Below are 26118 nucleotides of genomic sequence, written 5' to 3'. Positions count from 1 at the left end.
AATCTCTATAATCATAATTTCAGTTATACTTTAATAATCTTGGAAAAGTGTTAACATATGGGATTAAGAGTTGAAAAGTAAAATCATATTCCTAATTTCTTCTAGATGGTAAAGATTATTTTTTTTTAAATTTAACCTATACTTAGTGGTTAGAATCAAGGCCTGAATTCTATGTAGAAACATTAGAGAAAGGAAAGGAAAGGGAAGAAGAGGAGAGGAGAGGAGAGGGGATGGGAAGGGAAGGAAAGGGGAAGAAGGAAAACAGAATTAAAAAAAAAAGGAAAAAAAGAAGAGAACAAAACAAAAAAAGGCATGGCATAAATTGGTGGTTGACCACAAAATCAACTTTCCATTTTTCCCAGGGATGAGTAGGACTCATGCCCCAGCCACCTTTCTTTTAGGTGGGGCCACGTGACCAAACTCTGGCCAAAAGAACGCGGGCAATCCTTTATATGTTTTCCCCTTTGCCAAGGCACAGGGACCTGGAAACTGGGGAATGAGGTGATAAGAGAAGTGTCACAAGAACACCACTTGAATGAGGGAAATTTGCCAATCAAGAATATCCATTTTGTACCATAACAAAGGTGTAAATAAATAAATAAACAAGAATATCCATTTTGGTAAATTGGTACAAGCATTATGGAAAACAGTATGGACATTCCTTAAAAAATTAAAAATAGAACCAACATATGATCTAGCAATCCCACTTCTGGCTATAAATCTGAAGGGAATGAAATCACTATCTCAAAGAGATATATGCACCCCATGTTCATAGGCAGCATTATTCACAATGGTCAATATATGAAACAACCTAAGTGCCCATCCACGAATGAGTAGATTTTAAAAAGTGACACACACACACACCCATATACACACAGTAGAATCTATTCAGCAATAAAAAAAAAAAAAACAAGGAACTCCTGCCGTTGAATAATATGGATGAACCTTGAGGATATCATGCTAAGTGAAATAAGTCAGACAGAGAAAGACAAATACTATGCAATCTCATTTGTATTTGGACCATAAAAAAGCTGAATTCATAGAACAGAGAGTAGAATGGAGGTTACCAGGAGGCGAGGAGTGGGGAGATAGGGGAAATGTTAGTCAAGAAGTACAAATTTCCATTTATAATATGAAAAAGTTTAGGGGTCAAATGAACAGCATAAAAATTACAGTTAATAATTCTGTATTATATACTTGAAAGTTGCCAAGAATGTAAACATTAAACACTCTCACCAAAAAAAGAAAAATGGTAACTAGGTGGCATGATGCAGATGTTACCTGACACTATGGTGGCAGTCATTTTGCAATGCAGTAGTCTTCCCTTATCCCTGGAGATATGTTCCAAGCCCCTTAGCAGATGCCTGAAACCATAGTACCAAATATGTACCAAACCCTATACATGTTTTTCCCTATACATATTTACCTATGATAAAGTTTATCTGAATTGCCAGCATCATTACTGTTGCAATTTGGGGCATTAAGTAAAATAACGGTTAATTGAACACAAGCACTATGGTACAATTATGGTTGATCTGATAATCAAGATGGCTACTAAATGACTAACAGGTAGAACATGCTGGGCAGAGAGGTGATTCACATCCAGGGTAGGATGGAGTGAAATGGTGTGAGATTTCATCATGTTACTCAGAATGACATCAAATTTAAAGCTTTTGAATTGTTTATTTCTGGAATTTTTCATTTAATACTTTTGGACTACCGTTGACCTCAGGTAACTGAAACTGCAGAAAGTGAAACCTTAGACAAGGGAGAGGCTGGGGCTACTGTATGTAAATGTATCAAGTCAACTCACTGTATGTCTTAAACTTACACAATGTTATATATCAATTATATCTCAATAAACCTGGAGAGAAAAAGGAGTTATAAACATTCTTTCATAAAAATTTTAAATTACTGGAGAGTGTTCTTATCCAATCATCAAAAATACAAGAAAGACAGAATAATGGTTCCAGATGGCAGTCTTCAAATTGTACTATAATCATCTCAGTAGATGCAGAAAAAGCTTATGATAAAATTTAATATCCATTTATTACAAAAACTCTCCAGAAAGTGGGTATAGAGGGAACATACTTCAACATAATAAAGGCCATAATGGCAAGCTCGCATCTAACATCATACTCAACAGCGAAAGCTGAAAGCACTTCCTCTAGGATCAGGAATAAGACAAGGATGCCCATTCTTGCCACTTTTATTCAACATAGGACAGGAAGTCCTCACAACAGAAAGAAAAATAAAAGGAATCCAAGTTGGAAAGGAAGAAGTAAAAAGGAATCCAAGTTGGAAAGGAAGAAGTAAAGCATGTCACTGTGTCATAATACTGTACATAGAAAATACTAAAGGGACCATCAAAAAATTACTAGAGCTCATCAGTGAATTTGGCCAAGTTGCAGGATACAAAATTAATATACAGAAATCTATATGTACACTAACAATGAAAAATAAGAAGTAGAAATTCCACTTACAATCCCATCAAAGAATAAAATACCTAGGCTAAACCTACCTAAGGAGGTAAGAGACCTGTACTTGGAAAACTATAAGACACTGATGAAAGAACTTGAAGATGAGATAAACAAACAGAAAGATATACCATGTTCATAGATTGGAAGAATTAATATTGTTAAAATGGCCACACTCCCCAAGATAATGTACAGATTCAATGGAATCCCTATCAAAATACCAATGGCATTCTTCACAAAATTAGAACAAATAACCTTAAAATTTGTGCAAAAACATGAAATAACCCAAGTAGGGAAATAATCTGGAGAAAGTAGAACAGAAACTATCACACTCACTAGCCTCAGACTATACTACAAAACCACAGTAATCAAAACAATGGTGTTGCACAAAAACAGACAGACAGATCAATGGAACAGAAGAGAGAACCCAGAAATAAACCCACACACCTATGGTCACTTAATCTACAACAAAGGGGTCAAGAATATACAACAGAGAAAAGACAGTCTCTTTAATAAGATGTGCTGTAAAACTGGACAGCTACATGTAAAAGAACAAAATTATAACATTCTCTAGTGCCATATGCAAAAATAAACTCAAAATAGAATAAACATATAAACTTAAGACTGGAAACCATAAAATTCCTAGAAGAAAACATAGGCAGAACACTCTGTGACATAAATCATAGCAGTATTTTTTTGGATATGTGTCTTAAAGTAAAGGAAACAAAAGCAAAAAAAAAAAAAGGGGACCCAGTGAAACTTAAAAGCTTTTGTACAGTAAAGGAAACCATTGACAAAATAAAAAGACAATCTACTGAACAGGAGAAAATATTTCCAAATGTATGACAGATTAAGGGGTTGATAACCAAAATGTATAAACAGCTCATACAACTCAACATCAAAAAAACAAACAACCCAACTGAAAAAATGGGCAGAAGAACTGAACAGACATTTTTCCAAAGATATACAGATGGCCAACAGGCACATGAAAAGATGTTCAACATCATTAATCATCAGAGAAATGTAAATCAAAACCACAATGAGATGTCTCACACCTGCCAGAATGGCTATCATCAAAAAGACCACAAATAACAAATGTTATTTGTGGAGAAAAGAGAAAGGGTGCCCTCATACACTGTTGGTGGAAATGTAAATTATGGAAGAGCATAATGGAGGTTCCTTAAAAAACAAAAAATAGAACTACCATATGATCCATCAAGTCCACTCCTGGGTATATAGCCAAAATAAAGCCAGAAACTTTAATTTGAAAAGATACATGCACCCCAATGTTCATAGCAGCACTACCTACAATAGCCAAGCCATCAAAGCAACCTAAGTGTCCATCAACATATGAATGGATAAAGAAGATGTGGTGTGTATATGTAAATACACATATATGTACATATAGACACATAATGGAATACTACTCAGCCGTTAAAAAGAATGAAATTTTGCCATCTGCAACAACATAGATAGACTTGGAGAATATTATGCTAAGTGAAATAAGTCAGAGAAGGACAAATACCGTATGATAACACTTTTGTGTGGAAACTGAAAAATAAAACAAATCAGTGACCATAATAAAAAAGAAACAGACTCACAGAGAACAATTGGTTACTAGTGAGGAGAAGGAAGGGGAACGAGGTAAGATAAGGGTAGAGAATTAAGAGATAACAAACTACTAGGTATAAAATAAGTAAGCTATAAAATATACAGCACAGGGAATATAGCCAATATTTCATAATAACTATAAATAGAGTATAACCTTTAAAAATTGTGAATCACTTGCCGTACACCTGAGACTTACATAATACTGTACATCAACTATACCTCTATTAAAAAATACATTTAAAAATTTTTTTTTAATTTTTAAAAACTATACCACAAGTGAAATTCCTTTATTTCTAGAGAGTTCCCTCATGAATTGCTGGGTGAAGTGTATGGGATAAAGGTAGGAGAAGATTTATTCCATTTTTATTTGTTCAATTTATCGTGCTTTCTCTATGGTTTCACTTTTTAAAAAATCCTATAGGCGATGGAACTGCTTCAGGCTAACCAACAGCACTATGAGGAAAGAACCAAACTCTACCAGCTGAAATGCAGAGCACACCTGTGGTCAATGTTCCAAAAATTGTGATGATCTTCCAAAGTAGAACCAGTTAAAAAGTTGGGACTCAAAACTGCTGACCAGACTATCTAAGTCATTCAGAAAGTCATTTAGATCTTTCATTTTATTTCTGGCATGAAAAAACCTAGGAATAAGCATCACCTTAAACTACAGGATTATTTCATTCGTTTAAGTTTAATAAAAAGAGTCAAGACAGGAATAAAAAATCCAAGAACTTCTATCAGTCTAAATTTTCTAACTCACTCTTCTCTGTGAAGAAAGTATGTCCTCTAGAACTTCGTTGTCAACAGTTCTAAATGCAGGCTGAAGGAACGCCTGTCTGACTGCTGGCTTAGTGCTACGTCTAAGTGGAAGGAAAGTCACTGCACCAGCTTAACCAACAAGAAAATCCACCCTGTTTATGGGAAGCAGACCCCGCTTAGAAAGCTCATCAAACTAATCAGTAAGAAATGTACATGATATTTTCCATTTATAAAATTGATAATTTATACATTTTATTAATACACTGGTAATAGTTGTTACAAGTAACATTTACAGGGCACTTAGGAGTTTACTGAATATATTTTCACAAGCAATAATACTTTAATGTCACGGCAACCCTATTGGTATTTTTAATACTCAAATAACAGCCTGATAAGGACTGAGGCTCTGAAAACCTTTGTAATTTTTCAAGATCAAACCATGAAGACTTTCTTTGCTTTAAAAAGCATTTATCCAATTCTGGCAATATGGTTTTAGACGTAAAAGAAGCTAATGAATGCCATGAACTTCTGTAATAATAATAATAATGCATAGTTGGACAGTATATCACAAGGTACAAAGAATTAAAATGTTCTTTCATAAGCACTTTCTCATCATGCTGCTGATACTCATCAATACAATAAAACACCAGGACATATATCATTATTTTCATTCTACAGACATAGAGACTGAGGCTTAGAAAAATTTAATGACCTGAGCAAGATCTCACTGACCCCAAGATTAATTCACCAAGCCGTTCAGCTTCTTGAAGTGGGAAATTGAAGGGACACAATTTTGGCTAGTGACTAATAATAATGGGACATTGTATCACCTGCATACACTATATAATTAAAATGGAAAATTGATTTTTTTAATTAAATGAATGTTTCTCCTCTTCCAGTGGTTAGTGTCGAGCTCCACAAACAGAGGCTACCATACAAAGCTGAAGTATTTAACTCTCTGTGGTGTGTTGGCGGAGAGGGTTTCACTTATTCTGCTCTGCTTTCTTTAAAACGTGCTCCAGGTAGGACAGCAACTCTTTCGAAAACACTAACTAGGAAGATTTAAATTCTTTGGCAAGAGTAAGCAGTAAGATTAGTCCTCTATATAACACTGGGGAAAAAAATGTCTTAGAGAAAAGTAAGTCTTTCCAAAAGCAAAATTCACCAAATGAAACACTGGAAAATGTAATTCAAACAAGAAATAATTTTTTTTTCAATTTGGATCTATGTCACTGCTTTAGTAGGCAGTGCTAACAGTTTCCAAAAGCCAATTTGTATTCGTGAACGCTTTGCAAGCTCATGTAATACATCCCTCTTTGGATATATCTTTTGTCAAATCCATCTGTCTGTGGCAGACATGCATAGCTTAACAGAAACTTATCTGCAAAAGGACTTCCACAGTCAGACAAAAATGGTTATAGAAAATAAAGAGTAGAAGGAAGAAGCGTCAGCTGTTTGGGAAATGTTTCATTTTCTCACAATGTCTTATTCACGGATGCCTGTCTGCTGAGCACCTGGCACCTACCCCAACTCTTTCTTTTTGTAATATTCTGCCTTTTCATGAAAAAGAGATGTGACCCCAGCATTTCAGGGAGAACTGAAGAGATGGAGGTCCTGGAGGACGCACCATGCAAGCTGTCAGTAATGCCACTACCTGCCCACCAGAACTTCCCTGCGCCGTGGGTCTAAACAGCTTCTGAATTGGATGAGCAGCTGATTTTAACATCTGAACCGTTTTTATCAGAGTCATCTCAATTAGAGCCCAAGTAAATTGATACTATGAAGAGTCAAGGCAGGAAACAGAGGGAGAGAATGTAATTGTCACAGTAAGAAAGCTGCTCTGACCTTGCCACAAGAAAAAAAGGCCAGCTTTGAGGTCAGAAACTAGTTCAGATAAAGCAGTTTCCCCCCTCACCACCTCTCTCTAGATGGGCTCTGAACCACCTTGAGGGGTGAGATTACGTTCCCTCAAGAGATGCACCACTTTCTTCCACTCATACAGGCAGTTAGGAACGCAGAACAAGCAAGTGTCCACAGCTACAGAAACTCAATAAATGAGCTCACTGTATATCTCAATAAAGAAACCCATATTGTTTCTTCAGAAAGTAAATGTGTTTCTGAAAGACTATATCAGAGTTACGCTTTTTACAACTATCTACTTTACATACGTTTGGCTGATACAGCAAAGGATTCTGTGTTGACTATTTTTCTTTCCTTTTATGAACCTCATCCACTGGTGTAACACAAAAGGGGTCATATTTTGGAAGGTAAAAATATTTTAGCAACAAAACTTTGCATTTCCAGTGTGACCTAAACAGAAAATTTTGCAAACACAGCTGCTATTTCTTTCCTACTGACTGCATCCTGTCAGTCACTTGAATAGGTGCAATTAAAAATAACCTGCTCTTGGGTATAAAAACAATATTTTTATAGGAATTGGCAAGTAATTACTATAGCTATTAAAGGTGTATATGTGCCACAGAAACCCATGATTTTAAAAACTGCTGAAACAATTTATGTTGGAGGCTTACACGTAGCACAAATATATACACTTGCATCTCTAAGTCTAAAGAGGAAAAATTAGACAAAAAGCAAACTGGAAAACAACTCAAAATTATAAGAAGCTACCTAGCTTTGTGCTGTATTGAGAAAAAGTATAGAAATTAGTTGGGAGGCAGAAAAATTATTTCCAAACATTAACCTCATAGGCAAAGCCCGATTTTTTTATATCGGCGAGGAGGAATCAATAATGTTCTCAAAGTAAAAAGTGCACTGCTTACATTCCCCAATCTATACTCAGTATGAACTCTGTCCTGCAGTGTTTGCTATAGAAGATATTAAAACGCTGGTGTTTTCTGGTTTCTCATTTCAGTCTTCAACCAGGTTAGCCACAGAGTCACTTCCAGCCATGACACAAACCCAACAACGGCTTCCCACAGATAATTTGATCTGCTCCAAACACACATTCCAATCCACATACTTTCCTGTGCTGTTGTCTGTGTTTGTGTTTAATGTGCTTCTTATAGGGCTTTTAAAAAAAAAAACAAAAACCACAGGCTAGGATTTCTCATTCAGCTCTCCACCACATAAACAGAACCCCGAGGGCGCAGTTTTATACGTGTAAAACTGTTCTAGCTACCCACAGAATAGGTCCTGGTTCGGCTGCCGATGTCTGTAAAGCAAAGCACGGCTGTCACTTCAGACTTCTCCCCTTCCTGTGCTCGAGCTGCTGTCTACCTGTGTACCTGCTTGTCATGTGCGGTTCCCTCCCAACTGGGGACGGTGGGGGTGGGAAATCTTCAAACCTGCCTGACTCAAGCGTGCTCAGCCATCGCTTTGACCTCAGCAGCCTCTTCTAACCTCCTCATGTTGGACCTTTCTCACTTTACTGCCCCCATAAAACAAACAGGGCAAGCAAAGGCACGAACAAGCCTCCTCCAAAATGCAGTCTGCCTGTGATTCGTGGCAAAAAGCTGGAATATCCCTGGCAGGTCTTAGACACTTTAAGATTAATTGCATTGAACTTGATACACAGAAAACAGCACCTTGAAAATGAATCATCTGCTCATTCAGTATTTTCTAATTACAGTCACTCCCTCTTGGGGCATGGAGTTAATTTACGGAGTTTAAAAAAAAAAAAAGTCAGGATTACTCACACAGTCTTGAAGATGCAATGTCAGCTATTTAGGACAGAAACATCCAAGGCCGTGTCAGGGCTCAGTTACGACTACATGTGCGTTAAAGCAGGAACGGGCAGGCCTCTGGCCACAGCAACTATAGGGCTCGTGCTTCCCGTACGCTGGGCTGTAATTTATGAAACTGAGCCCCGGATCCAGCCAATCACTTAGCTCCTCATAACAAGTCTAACTGGCTCTGGAAAGCAGAAAGGGCTGCACTAGAGCAACAAGGATGAGATATTCCACACAACAACCTGCTTATCTGGAATCGCTTTCCCTTGCAAGGCCAGAGAAAAATCCCAGCTTCATTGTCTGAGAGAAGCAGGACAGAGGAGCTGCAGAAATGCGACTTCACCTGGAGTCTTTTATGGTCTGCAATCCCAGCCATGCTGGCATTACAGGACCGAGCTGCCCCTGGGACCCGGAGGGTAACTATCGCTGCAGAAATCCCAGGTAATTTTCATCTTGCTTTTTATTTTTGGTAGGAATATGCTGAGTCAAAATGACATGCATTAAGTCACTCAGGCAGCTAAATATGCTTGGATTTTATTTTTTACCTTTTTGTACTCTCATCCTTTCGTAGGATCATTTATCATGAAGTGTGAGTAAAGGGAGCCTTCATGTACCTGAAATAAACTTGAGTCCAAAATGATCATTGGTGGAGGAAGAAAGATCATTTTCCAGAGCCATTTTAGAGCTACTTTCAAATAGGCAGCCTTACCCACCTCTGCTCCCCCCTCCCCCAGAATCAAGAATAAAGGCAGCTCAGGCAGAGAAGAGAGAAAAGGAGTTTCGTGGGTAGAGTTAAATGCTTTTCATGCCTTAAAGGGAATAACTATGCTCAGACAGTAAATTGGGAAGATAGTAATTGTTCTGCTCCCCTGGCCCTTGGCACTTGGGCCACATAAGAATGTACCAGAATGTACCGCGGTGGGATTGGTGGGCGAGAGAATGACATAAGAAGAGCTGGCCGAGCCCCGCCGTGGCCCAGGTTTTTGTTTTCTTTGCAATGTTTTCCCGATTTCCCATCACACTTGGAAATGTTAGTTATGCCAGCTAGTTGTTATACCATACTTCCAAATCTGTAGTTATTAATGGATCTGTGGAAAACATTTCTGAGTCAAAAGTGGTGACTGAAATAGAAAATTTAAAAGAAAAAAAAATTGACGTACATGTAACCTCAACACCACACCCTTAGATACTTGACATACTTTACCTAATGACAAATCCTTCCAAATCCCCAGCAAATGATGTGTCTCTTCAACAAATTGTGTAGCAAGTGTAACATTAGCAATGAAAAAAACTGTAAAAAACTTTTAAATAACTAAGCCAATCACTAGGCTTTCAAAGTGACAGCAGAACCTTCACAATATTTAACTCCTGCCAGTTTTATGTGCTCCTGAAGGAAGAAGCTGGGAGGGGAAACTTGCTTTGTTTGGTAATGAAATATAAGCAACAGTAACTGGAGAGACATTTGTGCACTTTTTGTTTGCTGTAGACAGTTGACTGAATTCAACTTGAGATTTGACACCAGAGCAGTACACAGGGAACAGAAAAGGTAACCCACTGGCAATGCCCCCAAGATTTGTTCTTTGAAGTGTCCACTTTATGACTAGCCAGGGAGGAATATTCCACTCTGTTTAAACATTTTTTATTTAATTAAACCTTTGTTGATTTGACAGTGCTGCTGCCTACAGTGACCGTTTGAGAACCAAAACTTTGGAAGAAACCAGGTCGTTAAAACTGTTATTCTCTCTTCTCAGCGATAACGCGGCTTATCTAGTCTGAAACAGAAAGTACACCCTTAAGGTAACATTGTCACTGAATCCCCAACACCCAGAACTCCCTGTTTCTCATTCCTTGAATAAAATTACATTAAAATCCCTTTGAACTCCCATGTTCACATCTCCATTTGTCAACAGACAAGACCAAGAATCCTCCAAACAAAGGCATCTAAGTCATTTCACATGTATAGTTGTCCAGAAATTTCCCATAGGAAAGCTTCACTTTCAACAACTATGAAGACAGCCATCTCACCACCCAAGACAGTGGCCAACAACCATCCAGCAAGTCTTTGAGTTAGAAGCTTTCATTCTTTGAGTCAACACAAAGCTAAGTTTCAAACTGCTCCTTGGCTCCCTGACCCTTACAAACAAACACTAAAGGTTTTGTTTGACTCAGCTTCACGCTGCTCATCTGTCAGTAGGTAACGCTCACCCTAAAACACATTCATGATGAAAGCTTTCTAAACGACCAGCATGGCCTTCCCCTTCCATAGTCATAATAATCGTGATAACCTGAGACACGTTACTGCTACTTGGCAATTTAGAGAGGGGGTTGGGGTTAGATATTTAGTACCTGGAGCTGTCACATGGCAGGGAAAACCTCACACTGGAATGAAGGAAGTGATGTCTCAGTACAATCCAACTTAAGCCGATTATAACTGTTTACATTTGATTTCAATGCCCTCTGAAAAACAATTCAATGAAGGAGGGAATTTAAAAATACATACGAATACTGTAATCTTCTTCTGCCTAAAGTTGTTAGTACGGGGTGTTAAAGTTGGCCTGTAGCAGGCGTCACTGTCAATTCATCAGGGCAGGGCAGGTTCTGGCTAGAGCGACTCTCTCCACCATCACTACCAATTAATATCTGTTAGCTGTCACATCAGGCACTAAACAGCTCATGATACACAGGGGTCACTCAAATAACTGAATTCAGTTCCTACCCATTTCCTTGATCTCAATTTCACAGACAAGAATTAAGATGATCTCAATAAAAGAAAAGTAGTTCAGGAATACAAACCTTTTACCAAACCAAGAACTGTCAACAAATATCAGAGCAGCTACAGGTGACACAGAAGTGTCCCTAAATCTGGACCAAGAACGATTTCTAGGCCCATAAGCTAATCTGTCTGGCCCTGCAGTTTATGTAGCCAAAGGAATCAGTCATGAAAAAACTAAGAAACATTCAGACCCACCATGCTACTGTGTCAGACCTGCAGAGATCGGAGATCGGCTGGCTGTTAACTGCACTCCAGGTGACATGGATAAATAGCCCCATTGTTTTCACGGCTCCAGACTCCGCCTAAAGAAACCCTAGACCTCGGACCAGGTCGCTGGGAGGCAGCTGCTGACAGTTCAAATGCTGACTCTGAGAGCCAGTATCCAAGGTGTAAATCGAAAGAGAAGTAATTACTTAGAAAAATATCAGCGAGAAGGCTTGCTCACTTTACCAAAGGGGGGGAAGAAGTTCTCACTTAAAGAAAAAGGCACGTGTACTAAAACTGTGAATCTATGGTCATGGCAGGGATTAAGCGTATGTTCTTGGTCCAGATAACAAAACCCCTCATCTGGGCACGTAGACCTCAAAATCAGACTTTTTCTTGGTACGTGGGGGCAGTTTTTGTGGCTGTTTTTCATTCAGTCTCCCTAAGAACATGAACGTGTGGAATCGTACTAACAGTGCGTGTGACAAGATTCTGAAACATTATACTTGAAATTAACATAAACCAACAACCTTTTGCACTCAGATTTGGTCAAACTCTTCTTCTGGGTAAAGAGATGGGAGTAGAAGGATCAATATTTCCTTGGCCTTACTGTTTGTCAGTGTTTCTCAAAAGCTATACAACAATTCATATACAAAAATGGGCAATTTCTTACATTCTGTAAGAGAAAAATTTGAAGGGTTACATTCTTCATATTTGATGATAAAACCACCCCTTTGTTTCAAGCAATGTGTAAGCATGATAACATGGAAGTTGAGAGCATAAACCCTGAGCCAGACTGTCTGGGTTCAAATCCCAGCTCTGACTCTTTACTGTGGACTTTGGGCAAGTTTCTAAAGAGCTCTGTGCTTCCGTCTCCTCATGTGTAAAATGGTGCCACCCACAGTAACTCCCTTCTGGGCCTGATGTGAAGATTAAATGGGCAAAAACTGCTTAAAACTGAGCATATTACATGGTGAATGCTCACTAAGAGAAAACTGTCATTTGTATTACAATTATTATGAAACCCATTGTGATAAATATACACAATATCCAAAAGGGAGGTGAATTACTGAACAGCCAGGTATGGTGAAATATATCCATCAGCATCACATATCTCATTTCAAATAATATTTATACAAGTAAGATTTTGTCTTAAGGCCTCTGAGATAACAGCTCAAGGAGGTGCGGGCCTATTAACTGTCAGTTCTCTGCCTGGTGATCACTGGGTAGTACCTTCAACCCTGCCCTGCATCTACTGTGTCACACAAGGACACTAACCTAGGAGATGACACAGAAAGGGGTAATTGTATTAGACATGAGTCATTTGATAGTTGGTACAAAGTTCAGGCTAGTTTAAAGATTCCTCCGTGAAGGCAAAAAAAAGAATGGACACCATTCCTTCAGTCATGGTACCCGAACCAAAAAAGATTTGAAGCGGGGGTAGGAGAGAGAGAATTACCTATCATGAACAGCTGTGCTGATTATCCGACTACACGAACCATGTCTAGAATTTATGCTGACTTCTCAGCTTAGATATGAAAGAACATTGAAGCTAATTATCTCCTTTCCTCCCGTAATGGGGGGATTTCCCAGCTTGGGAGGTTATTACCTGAGACTTCAACTTGCTCACTGAGAAAGTGCAGAGAAAAAACCAAGTCTGCTTGGTGAGGGAACAGCCACCCTTGGGCGGGACTATGGACTTCTCCACTGGATCACTGATGCATTCATTCATTCACTCCAGAGTGGTCTTGCCCCTAATTGTCTTCCACGCCCACACAAACTCCCCCCAGCCACATCCAACTGCTTCCAGGTCCTCAGGGAGCCCAAGGTGCTTATTTCTTGCTGCATAAATTAATGAATCAGTACCACATACCACATGAATTCTCACCAAAGGACGAATAATCAGTGGGAAAATTGGGGAAAATTTTCAGTTTAGCACAAAATGCTTTCAAAGTAAAATTGGGGCCCTTTCTGCCAGATCCAAAATGATGGATAAAGGAACACAAGGAAGTCCATCCCAGTTGCTAGAAATGATTGCCTGTGTGACAGCTTTGGATGGGGCCTGGCAGGGAGCTGAATGAGCTAAACTGTCTCTTTATTCTAATGATCCTGCTTCTGGCAGAGGGAAGCAAAGGGCAGAGGGTCTCAGGTTCAGAGGTGGGTGATTGCCTCCCCTTCCCCGCCCTGCTGCTTTGACTACAGAGCTGGACGTGAAGTTTCTCTCTAGGGCCCACTTACGCCACTGAGGCCTTGTCACTTGCGGTATCGCTGCAATCTGGGCCGGTGACTGAGGGGACAAAAGCCACTCAGCCCTGGACATTCACCAAAGAGGAGGAGGATGGGAGGGGCTGAAGAACTGAGAAAATGGTGTGCTGGAGGGTAACTTCAGAATTGGGGCACGGCTCTGGTTTGTCTTTAGCCCCTCTCCCACGTTGTCTCTGCCTCCTTCCCCACAAAATAGCTTTCCTAATCCCCCCGCCTCCCTCCACCAAAGCGGCCCACAAAGGAGCCTGTCCTCCCCTCCTGCCAAATGAATCTTGTCATGTGCCAACCCCAGAGCAACCAAATGAAGCCGGTCTGTGCCAACAGGATTAAATGTCCCTGTTATTTTATCTTGCAAGTGGTACTTCATTTTAATAGAGGCTGTCTAGAAATAAACCTGAGAACCAGAGAATTTACAGCCCTGAACACGTTGTGCCCTAGAAGCACAACAACAAAGACATGCAGGAGGCAGGCAGGGCCTTCTGAGCCCTGGGAACCACCCCAGCACATCAGCCACCTTCTTGTCTCGGGAGGGGACAGCCTGACATGCACAGCCCTGGGCCAATGAGAGTTCCAGGTTTTCACTCTTCTTGTAAGACCAGCGCGTCCAGTTAGGCAGTGCACAGCCTGTGCCACCAATCATGCCAGACCTGCCTCTGTGGCCCCTGAGTCTTCCCTCTCCACATCCAGAGCACAGGCCGCCATCGGTCAAGAAAAGATTTCTCAATTTTTAACCCTCTTATGATAGAGATAAATACTTGGTGCCTCCAGCAAAGGACACCATAAACAAAGCAAAAAGACAACCTATGGAACAGGAGAAAATATTTGCAAATGATATGACTGACAAGGGCTTAATTTCCAGAACATACAAACAGCTCATAGAACTCAATAACAAAAAAACAAACAACCCAATCAAAAAATGGGCAAAAGACATAAACATACTTCTCCAATGAAGACATACAGATGACCAATGTCACTAATTATCAGAGAAATGCAAATCAAAACTACAATGAGGTATCACCTCACACCGGTCAGAATGGCCATCATTCAAAAGTCCACAAACGATAAATGCTAGAGAGGGTGTGGAAAAGAGGGAACCCTCCTACTCTTTTGGGGGGAATGTAATTTGGTTCAGCCACTATGGAAACCAGTATGGAGATTCCTTAAAAAACTAAAAATAGATTTACCGTATGATCCAGCAATTCCACTCCTGGGCATAACACATTTGGAAAAGATGACAACTCTAATTCAAAAAGATACATGCACCCCAATGTTCTTAATAGCACTATATACAACAGCCAAGACATGGGAGCAACCTAAATGTCCATCGACAGATGACTGGATAAAGAAGTTGTGGGGGGGGTATAGATAGATAGATAGATAGATAGATAGATAGATAGATAGATAGATAATGGAGCCTACTCAGCCATAAAAAGGAAGGAAATAATGCCATTTTAGCAACATGAATGGACTTAAAGATTATTATTATACTAAACTAAGTCAGAGAAAGACAAATACCATATGATATCACTTATATGTGGAATATTTTTAAAATGACACAAATGAACTTATTTATGAAACAGAAACAGACTCACAAACATAGAAAACAAACTTACTGTTACAAAGGGGGAAGGGTGGGGAGGGATAAATTAGGAGTTTGGGATTAGCAGATACAAACTAGTATATGTAAAACAGATTAACAACAAGGGCCTACTGTACAGCACAAAGAACTATATTAAATAGCTGGTAATAACCCATAATGAAAAAAATATGAAAACTATATATGTATATAACTGAATCACTATGCTGTACACCAGAAACTAATACAACACTGTAAATCAGCTAGACTTCAATTTAAAAACTAAATAAATAAAATACTTGGTGCCTCGAAAGCACTTTGTCCTTCGGGACACATTTATAATTGCCAGCAACTAGGAGGCATAAGTCACTCCATGTCTCCCAATCCATAAGGTGTTTTCTCTTTGTTTTGCCATAAGAATTTAAGTATAGAAATCAAAGCAGTGGAAGGAGAGCAGATGGCACTTGAATCCCAAATGCCCTATAAATTAATACAGAGGCTCTTGAACTTCATGTGTGTCCAGATTACTGGAGGTGCTTGTTAGAATAGTAGCTGTCTGACCCCACCACACAGTGCTTATCTCACAGGTCTAGAATGGAGCCTAGGAATATGCAATTTCATTGGCATCCTCCCCCAACACTTGTAAAGCCAGTCATCAAGGATTACTTGTTGAGAAGCATCTAGATACTGCATGCAAACCACTGAACACACAGCCTGGCATGTTACAAGTGCTCAATATTTACTAGCCATAACTATTAAGAGTTGGAATTGGTCCCAACTTCATATACTCTACCAAGACTTGACCTTTGCTAAGTGAAAATTGCACGTGGGCATGGCGGTGTGGTAGCAAGCCAGGAGCTGGTTTAGTGCGAGGAAAGAGAAATGAAGAGAGGGATACAGGACCGAGACAGCCTAATTTGTGTCCTTTCTAGTGATCTATGAGCCTTTGATGAAAACTCTTGAGCCTCAGTTCTGCCCCTATTCCATTGTACCAACAGGTCTGAAAAGCTAACGCAGCAGTGTTTGAAAGAGTTGTCTATGGACGAGAAGTTCCCAAAGTAAAAACACTCAAAATACTGGAATTTTCATTTTTCTGCCTCAGACAAAGAAAGCAGCGCAAGGTTGTTCTGTAGGACAAAGTAGGTCCCAATAAAGGAGGAGTTCTAAAAGGATTTCGTCCACCCACGTTCACACCAGCCAGGAGAGGCAAACCCTAACCTGACCAGCTGCTGTGCTTCTGTGAGTCTCGGCCACCTCCCCCTGCAGATGACGTGGGGCCTCCATGGGAGGCTGGAGCTCACTGTGTCTGCTTACCACTTGGTATCACTCCTCCCAGTAAATAGGATGGCCCTTCAGGAAATTTTCTGTTTAGTTTGCATGCCCCTGAGTATAGGACAAAGCTCTGTTGTTTAAGAGCATAAACAACAAAAGCTTTGTTCTTCTAAATCAAGAAGGAAACTGTAGATCTATACAAAAGTACTTGGTCTTCAATGGGGTAAGGATGACAAGAATGAAATATTATTCCAGGCTACGGAACAGCAGCAGTCAGTCTCCTCTCCTGTCTTCAGAAAGCAATGATTCAATGTGGCCTTTTCCTGACAGACTGCAGCCTTAGGAAAAAAGCTCTTCCACATATTTGGAGGTAGGGCCCTTCCTGCATTTAAATCAATGGAAGCTATTCAAAGCCCACTTGCTTTCTCCCTCTGAATCGTGGGCATAGGAACATAGCTGTTTGGACTCACATAATTGAGGCAAAATAGAAACCGTGTGAAAAAAAAAATCAAAGTGCTTTCTTACCCCATCCGAAGTGCTTAACATGTGTTTATTGCCTAATCCCCTCTGTAACTTCTAAGAGGCTGATACCTATTATTAGCCTCATTTTTACCAAGAGTATGAGAGGTTAAATAAGTTCCCCTAAGGACACAGAGTTGATAAGTGGCAGAACTGGGAGCTGAATAAGAAAGAAAATAAAATAGCCTCAAATTCTACTGGTTAAGATTTAAGTGCAAAACCTCCCATATTTCTAGTAATATCACTTTATACAAATGTGACCATTTTGTTTTCTAATCTGCTTTGCATCATTAAATAATTGTCCATATGAGATGTAAAGCTCTTTATCATCATTTTAATTGACTGCACAGAACTTCCCGAAAGGTGTTTACCATAATTGACGAAGCCAGGCCCCAACTGATGAACATCGGTTATCTCTAGCTTTCCCCATGAATATGCTTTGGCGAACTTATTTTTCCATTCATGCAGTTATCTCCTTAGGGTAAGTCTTAAACTGAGAGTTGCTGGGCAAAGAGACTATACACTTTACGTTTCGGTTTTTATCACCCAACTGCCCTCCAAAAGGTATCAGGCAGCTGCATGAGTGGGCCCATTTCCTCACGTCTCAGGCACACCAGGTTTAACCAAACATCTACATTTCTGCCAAAACAATAGGGGGAAATGGAGCATTTTTATTTGCATCTCTTTCATTATTAGAGAAGTTAGACATTTTTCTTATGTATCAGTCACTTGACAATTCTTCCAGACATTATAACCATTCCCATCCTTTTTCTACTTTCCTAATAGAGTCTGACTCCAAAAGTCATTGCAAATGCTTCCTCCTGACTCTTGCTGCTTTCTCACTGTCTGTACTGGTGTATTGGAGACTTTGATCTATGGCCAAGAAAACTTCAGCCACATATGGCCAGCATTATTAGCCCAGTTCCGTAAAACAGGTTCTAAGAAAAACTGGTTAATTCTTCAGAGAAAGCCATAAACTTCCCTCTGTTGTCTGCTTCAGAAATAGGTCAATCCCTGACTTTATCAGCAGTTGTTTATCATATAAGAAACAATGATCCATTCAGACTTAATCTTTTTCTTTTGCACAGAGAAAGTTGCATAACAAAAGAGGCGCTGAGAATAGTTTGAAGGAACATCCCCAGAAGCAGGGGCTGGAAAGGAGGGAGGATGAACACACACACACACACACACACACACACACACACACACACACACACACACACACACACTCCTGTGCCCTAGGCAGAGGCAGACCACAGACTTATAGGTTGTTTGTGCTAAGATCCAGATTAGAGATGCCCTCACTCCAAGGAAACTGTCATAAAGTGACTTGTTGCAATCAACTGGCAAATGGCAGTCCCTTGTCTCCCTGAGCAGAGCTCATCCTACTAGGGGACACTGGCAAGAAGTAAAGAATAATCTAAGCTGAGTCCCCAGAGCTTCAAACACTGATTCCACCTCCCACAGTGCATCCGCTCCTAGGATTATGTTCAAAGGCATTACAACAAGAGTACCCTCACCCCAGGCCCAGGAACTTGTACACAGGGGGCCTGGACCAGATGCTTGGCCAGCATCATTGCTGCTGGGGCTGGGGAGGGTTCTGACTGGCTGTGGCTGGAGGGCTACAGGGACAATGTTAGGCTGCCCTTTTGTTCCTCTCCCCAGGAACAAATGTGACCAAATCCAAACAGCAAAAAGGGGCTGATGACAGCTCTTGCAGTATCCAGTTGTTTTTTTTTTTTTTTCCAAATATCTTTTATAGAACTACCTTCGTTTGGTCAAGTCTGTCTGTTGGGGTCCAGACTGAGGCAAAGAAAACCCATCCTGGCCATGTAGTGGTCCTGTCCTCCCAGATGGGCTTCTGCCTTGGCCCAGCAGAGACCCAACTGTGACCAAAATGTCTGATAGGAAAGCTGGACAAAGGCGACCCTCTCCCATCTCACCTGCAGGAAAATGCATGAGTCAGTCAGTGGCCCCACATTCATTCCACCAAGGTGATCAAAGACAAGCAGGCAGCCCATGGTTCAGTGGCTTCAGCTCCTTCTCTATATGGCCCCATCATGAAGCTCTTACCAAACCCAAACAAAGACTCTTTTCCACCCGACATACTTCCTTGGTGAGGGCTAGAGAGGCAGCCTCCTCCATCTTTTCTCAATTTGAAAGCATTTTTCTTAACTCTTTAGACATCCTGTGGCTCAGCAGAATCCACAGTTCACCTTGAGCCTTAAAGAACAACTGGATGAGCGTACTGGGGAAAATGGCCTAGGATTCAATAGCGATTTTGTGTATGCCGGGATATGCACTTATATTATGTTATTTACTCCTCACAAGGACTTTCCAAGGTGGGTCTCTTCATCTGCACTTGATACCTAAGGAAACAGAGACAACAGTAAGAAATAGCTCATTTCTGGGCTCAGCTGATTATTCTATGGAATTTAGTGAACTTTTATTTTGACTTTAAGCAGTTCCTCCAAAAGACCACGGGAAAAGGATACAGGAGTCTGTCTGGAATGTTAACCTGTCCTAAAGGTTGATTCCTGGCTACTGAACCAACCAGCTCCCTTCAGTTTCCTCCCTGGAAAAAAAAAAAAAAAAGCCATCTCATGCTCATAGCTCTCTTTGTGAACAGGATGTTTCCCACAAAAGAAAATTCCTTCCAAAACTTAGTGCTTACTTTAGAAGAATTGAGTGGATCCCCAGCCATCTTTGGCACAGGAAGTCTGATATCCCTGAATCAAGGATAGACTCTTCAAGTAAGTTTTAACAACTCTATTGGTCATTAGAGACTCAAAAAACAAACAGAGAACCAGACAGGGGTTCTGTTCGTCCAGAACATTTGTAAACACATGAATTTTTCAGGAGAAATGTGCTAACCCTTATATTTCTCTCTTCTCATTTGGAGTTTTCCTATCAACTCTCATGGTTCCTAGGGTCTTTATTTGCTGACTCTGAAGGTTGGACTACCATGCAGCCGGTTTTTGTTTCCTGAAACATTCATTCAATTTAGATGAACACATTTGCTTTTCTTCTTTTTTCTCCAAAGAAAGATCCAAAATAAGCTAATACTTGATTCCCAGAGTGGAAGCAATATCACTTGGAACTATTTAAGATTTACTTATAATACACCTGATGTAATGCTACATTGGGAAAAATATATAGCTCCGTAGAGTACTCAAAATGACGTCTGATTCAGTACTGAGCACCCGCAAGGAACTCCATAAACACACATTAACTAACTTGCATTCAGCAGGATAACAATGGTAATAAGAACATGCATTTACAAAGAACTTTTCTATTTTCCAAACATGTCAATAAACGTCATTTTACATGAATCTCAGAATCTCATGGAGGACTGAAAAGGGGCTTTGTGACCACACATCTGAAGGTTTATATCCTGGCTTTGCCACTTCTTAGCTGTGTGATTTCAGGCAGGTTACTGAAAGGATCTGAGCCTCAGCTTTCTCAGTTGTAAAACATGAATGATCGTTATTCTTTCTTTGCAGAGCTGATGAAATTTAAAGATAACATATGACGGAGGCACAGCCAAGTATCTGGCACACGGTAGGCATTTAGAAATGGAAGTTATTACTATCATAAAGCAGGACTGATGTAATTATTCCCTTTTAGAGTTGAGGGAGCTGAGGCCAACAGAAATGATTAGGGCAGGGCCAGCACCAGAATCATAGCAGGTGCTCAGGCCACTAAAGGAAAGTGTTCTCTACTCTGTTTCAAAACCTGAAGTGTGACAAAGTAGAATTATTGCCAAAACAGGGGTGTTGATCTCTGAATCTTGAAAATAGTTGATCCATGCTTTCAGTAGCAAAGAAGGCAATTAAATCAAAAGTCTGTCTCCATGCTAGTGTTCTCAACAGCAAGCAAGACTTAATCTCTCTTCTTAATTGAATATGAGAAAACTTTCCAAGGGTTCAGTGAGTTTTATCTTTGACCATCATCCATATCTTCCTTCTGACCTGCTTTCAGAACCTTACTAATCTTGTCATTTTGGTGTGGGTCACCTGCCCTTCAACGAAAGTTAATATAATTTCTGAATAAAACAGACCCAAAAGCAGAGAAGTTTGCCACTCTCAGAATACAAGGAGGTCAACTTATTGAAATATCTTTAAAAATATGTAGCTCATCCTTCCAAAGCAGTAATAATGGTCATTTTAGAACCTTTTGTGGCCTCTGACCCATGTGACAGGCAGAACCATTTCATCTGCACTTTTTCAGTTCTAGAGCCACTTGGGATGTCTTCTTCTTCTTCTTGGAACTTCTTTATAATAAGTTATTACATTCAGCTTTATTAACAATCACGTGAGACCTGCCTCCTAAGGTTGGGAAATTCGCAGAATCTTACAACAGGATCAAAAATCGATGTTGGGGGCAGGGAGGGTACAGCTCAGTGGTAGAGCACGTGCTTAGCATGCACAAGGTCTTGGGTTCAATCCCCAGAACCTCCATGAAAAAATAAAGAAACAATAAAGTTTTTTTAATAATAAAAATTTTTTAAAAAAATCGATGGTGCTCTCCACAGCAGGCCTAACTGAGCTTTTGTGAAATCACTGAAATAAGCTTCTACAGTTGAGTACCACTCACCATGTCTATGTCTTTTTTTGATGCATATAGAAGGCCTGGAATACAAATGGCTATACTCTTATCAATATAAACCCTAGTGAACAAAAACGGAGAGCAAGAGAGTTACAGAATCCAGAACACTCCCCCCTCTCACTACCTGGTAAAAAAGAAGTGAAAAGACGCCATGATCCACAGCGTACCTGACCTGCTCAAGGAATACCAGTGTTGAAAGCATTTGTTTGACACTCTGCCCAGTGTGTAATTTAGCCAACAACTGTCCCAGTTTGTTGGTCTGTTCTCTTCCATTTCTTTATTCTTGGCTCTATTTTCTTTGCCTTTTTATTTTTTTATTTTTTTGTCCTTTTGCTTCTTAACCTCCACATTTCTTTGTTATTCCTTGCATGTATTTCTTTTCCTAGTTTTATCTCTCTGTTCTTTATTATCTGAAAGTGCTTTTAGAAGAATCAACTGCTGTAGAAATCTAAAGTTGTTGTACAGGATAACTTTATCATCTTTATTATTTATGTCAAGACATTATTCCAGGTCTTTTGCATTGTCACTATTGTACCTACAATTTGTTCCTCTACCTTTTATCTAGTCTTCCACAGATATTTCAGAACACAGCACATAAATATTAATAACAGAAGCAAAGTTGAATAGTTTTACATTAACTATTTTTCTTATTTGGAAGTATCCAGTGAGTTAGGAAACATTCTTAAACACCGTCTGCAGATACAATTGTTTTACCCAAACTATAGAGGAAATTCCAAAGATATGAAAAACATGTTTCTTGACTTTAGAGCTCAGAACCCAGTCAGAGTGACAAGCCACACAATGAGTAACTGAAGGGGACATCTCTAAGAGGTACAGATAACTACAGTTAAACAGAGGACCAAGTCTGAGTTGGCCAGATAGAAAACTGTGTAAAGTTTTGTAAGGTGAATTTCAAAAGGGAAAAAAAAAACCAGATGAGAAGTCTCGGGGAAGAAGTCTGGGGGAATAAGGGCATTCTATCCAACCCACTGATGGCATTAAATCCTTTTCCGTAGCCTTTTTCAGTCCGCTAGGGACTATTCAGTTTTCTGATGCCTTTCTTATTTCTGTACTGAGTATATTACAAAAACTGCTTTGGAATTTACAAAAGCTCTATTATGCTTTACTTTATACAGTGTGTTGCTGTTTGTTTGTTGTTTTAGTTCCATGATCTTGCATATTGTTTTGGTAGAGTATCGCCTGCTTCTTTAGTTCTTCTATATTTTTCAGTTCTCTTTAAGTGTGTATTTTTAGTGTGACATGTGAAAGGCAAGATTTTTAAAAAAGTAGTTCTGTGGCATCTGTTGTGGGTGGTACGTGGTACAGCACAGGAGCCTTGAGACTTCAGTCCAGCCCTCACCAGTGCTCCATTGTCCCTCAGGTGGTTTCATGCTCTGTGCAGAAAAGATCAGGCCTCCTCCACACTTAGATGGGGACACCAAAGAAGAATGGTCTAAATACAGTCTGAATCTGTTAGACAGCAGATTAGCGTCAATAATCTCCAAACTGGAATATAATCATTTGCATCATCTTTTCCAAAAGGCTGCATCTTCTTTTTCCAATTTATTTGACATGATTTATGTAGCAACTTTTACTTACAAATTAAACTTCATCATGGTAAGAGAAAGAGGGGTGGCATTTTAAATAAGAAGCCAGACTCCCGAAACCATAAGACTTTCTATTTAACTGTTTTCTAACAACCGGACAGGATATGAAACACAAACTGCCAGCAGGAGTGCTTGCTGAAACCTGCCCTCCACAAACAAAAGCATAGAACGTCCACTTGCCTGCTTGTAAGAACTATACACTTTGTTCCACAGCAAAGAACGCAATGTCAAATTCTAAAGTCTAAAGGGAATTAATGTAAATCTTACATTTGCATAAAGATGTGCTAACATTTCCTGTGAAGGGGGTGCCTATAACTGGAAAGAGGAAGAGGAAGGAAATACAGGAAGATGGCATAGAAAGGGGAGACTGAGGCAGCAGGAAAAAAGAGCAACTTTTACACATTATTTCCAGAGGCCAATGGTGGCAAGGGCCCCTTGTGGCATCACCATTTTCTCCTCACCCCAGGCTATGCCGCTGCTGCTTTGGCAAACTTAGGACTCATATAATTTGCATGTTTGTTTCCAACCAGGTAAATTTCATAAAGCCCAATTTTCACCCATGTGATTTTGGATTTTAAGAAAATAACATGAGAGTAAAGCATTGATCTCACTGGTTATCTAACCTTTCTTTACCCTGCTCTGTCTTCTAAACAGAGAAGGAAGAGCTGCCAATCCCAGGAAGCTCATCCAGGCACATTTCTCTCCATAAGAGACACTGAGCTCTCTATAATACTGCCACGGGTGTTTGCACACTGCAAGCCAGTATCCAAGTGCCTGATGCTTTTCATCACAGGTTTGATTTATCAGGCAAATTTTCAGGGCTCAAGCTTGAAGCCAACTTCAAAGTCAGACCTTAGATTTATGGAAATAAAAGAAGTGTAGCACTTCAATTACAAATATCTACTTTGAATTCCCATTTAACTGTAAAAAAAAATGTTCATCTTATAAAATCCAGCCTTAATTTTTGACTCAGAGAGACTCCTGAATTTGTCCTTAGCTCCTTCTTTGGGATGTCGTTTTAATTCAGTCCTGCCTTCACACTTTTGTAAATGCAGTTCTGCCATTTTGCCTAATGTATGTATCTCTTTGCCAGTTGCCAGGCTTCTGGGGAGATTAAAAGTCACCCTGCCTGGTTCCAAAGCAGCCTGGCAGCAGCTGGAGAGCCTACGGAGCCAGCCCAACTTAGATCATCTTCTCCAGAGCTTTCAAAGTATGGACATGAGCCTGCTGGTACCACAGTGGTTTAGGAAATTCCCATCCTGTGCATACAGCCTGAGGCCCAGGTGTCAAGCTCTGAAAGGACAGTAAATGGAGACAGGCCAACAGGCAGTCAGCCTTACTGCAGAGCCTCCAGTCCTGATCTGGAGGAACAGAACACATATTCACACACACGCACATGCTCTCATACATATGTGCACATACACAGAGGCTTATATGTACACACACGTGAGCACATCACACTCGTGCACACCTGTGTACACCTGCTTCTGACATAGAGGGAAAATACTTGCAAAATTCCAAAAGGAATAAAATGTAAAAATTAACACAAAAGTGCTACCAAGGCTCTGAGGCCCATAAGAGACGATTCCATGAATGCTGCTCCTAATTTACAAAACTAAAAATCCGGGTAAAGAAACAAGGGTCAAGGTGAGTATCTGAAACGAGATGGTACACATAGAGGAAAGGAGGAAACAGTTAATGTTGCTGGAGGAAAGCAGACAGAATTTAAATTTTTTAAATTCAGTGAAAGAATGAAAAGATGGAAGAGAGAAGAGAGGCAAAGTTGAAAAGGGAGCTGAAAATAAAGGTTTAAGCTGAAATGACATCGTGGGAGGAAAAGGGGCCTGTAACTGAGCAAACATGAAAGAACTGTTTCTGTTTTAACTTTCAACCAAAGCAAGTGATGAGACATTCTGAAATGCAGAAAATAAGAGAAAAGGACAGGATTTCCCTTCAGTAAATCCAAATTCAAGTGGGGCAAAATGTTGTTTAATGTTTTTTCTGATTATAAAAATACACAGCCATTTAGAGAATTTGAAAAAAAATTTTTAAAAAGAAGGAAAAGAAACACCTATTATAAGGATAACCTCTATTAACATACATTTTTCTGATTACATACATACAAACCGTGATTACACTATGTTTGCTGTGATTTTTTTTCACATGGTATCTTGTTTTTATTGCATTAAATCATCTTTTAAAAGAACAACTTTTAAACATTTATTTTGTTTCTCAGTTTTTATATTCTGAAGAATATCTTCATGCATAGTTCTTCTTCCAAGTCTAATTACTTCCCTTAGAATAGAATTGTGAAGGGTAAATCTGGTACCTGGCTCAAAAGGTACCACACATCTTTCTAGAAATTTTGTACTAATTTACACTGCCCCAAGGCAGATTTCTTTCACTGCACTCTAGTCAGCAATGAGCATTTTCTTACCATAAAAAAATCCTCTACTAAATTGATAGGAGTACAAAATACAATGTCAAAGACACTATTAATGCTAATTCAGTTTACTATTTATGATACAAAGTCGACCTCTGAATATGCATAGATGTTCTTATACTTTTTTTAGAATCATGAATTCCTTGGAGAATCAGATAAAACCTATGAAGTTCTTCCTATAAAAATATACAAATACAGCAAAATAGGCCTCTTGAAGCTCATCTCTGACATTCCATAGTTATTTTCTATACCTACGCTGGGTTTGCTGATGTTCAGAAACAGCCAGGACCTTCTCTGACTCTGTCCATTTGATAT

General features: G+C 39.6%; 1 protein-coding gene and 1 long non-coding RNA gene across 6 annotated transcripts in view; one reads left to right on the top strand and one right to left on the bottom strand.

The window, feature by feature from the left end:
* LOC140695678 (endogenous retrovirus group K member 7 Gag polyprotein-like) overlaps nt 1–26118 on the bottom strand; it is a 448384-nt gene that overhangs the window by 401663 nt on the left and 20603 nt on the right. The window contains exon 1 of one of the 5 annotated variants that reach the window (XM_072958637.1): nt 8504–8630. The exons of 3 other annotated variants lie outside the window; for them this stretch is intronic. The gene's annotated coding sequence lies outside the window, so the exon portion shown is untranslated. Of the gene's footprint in view, nt 1–8503; nt 8631–26118 lie in introns of those variants that run through there. One more of the 5 variants, XM_072958641.1, reaches the window with a different exon arrangement.
* Nucleotides 8712–10415, top strand: LOC140695681 (uncharacterized). Its single transcript, XR_012071457.1, has 2 exons — nt 8712–8977; nt 10207–10415. It is a non-coding gene; the product is annotated as an uncharacterized lncRNA (long non-coding RNA).

The sequence above is a fragment of the Vicugna pacos genome, chromosome 3, assembly GCF_048564905.1.
Source record: "Vicugna pacos chromosome 3, VicPac4, whole genome shotgun sequence".
In the NCBI taxonomy this organism is placed as follows: Eukaryota; Metazoa; Chordata; class Mammalia; order Artiodactyla; family Camelidae; genus Vicugna; species Vicugna pacos.
The sequence above is the reverse complement of the archived record's forward strand: the minus strand, read 5'-3'. Positions and strand labels throughout refer to the sequence as shown.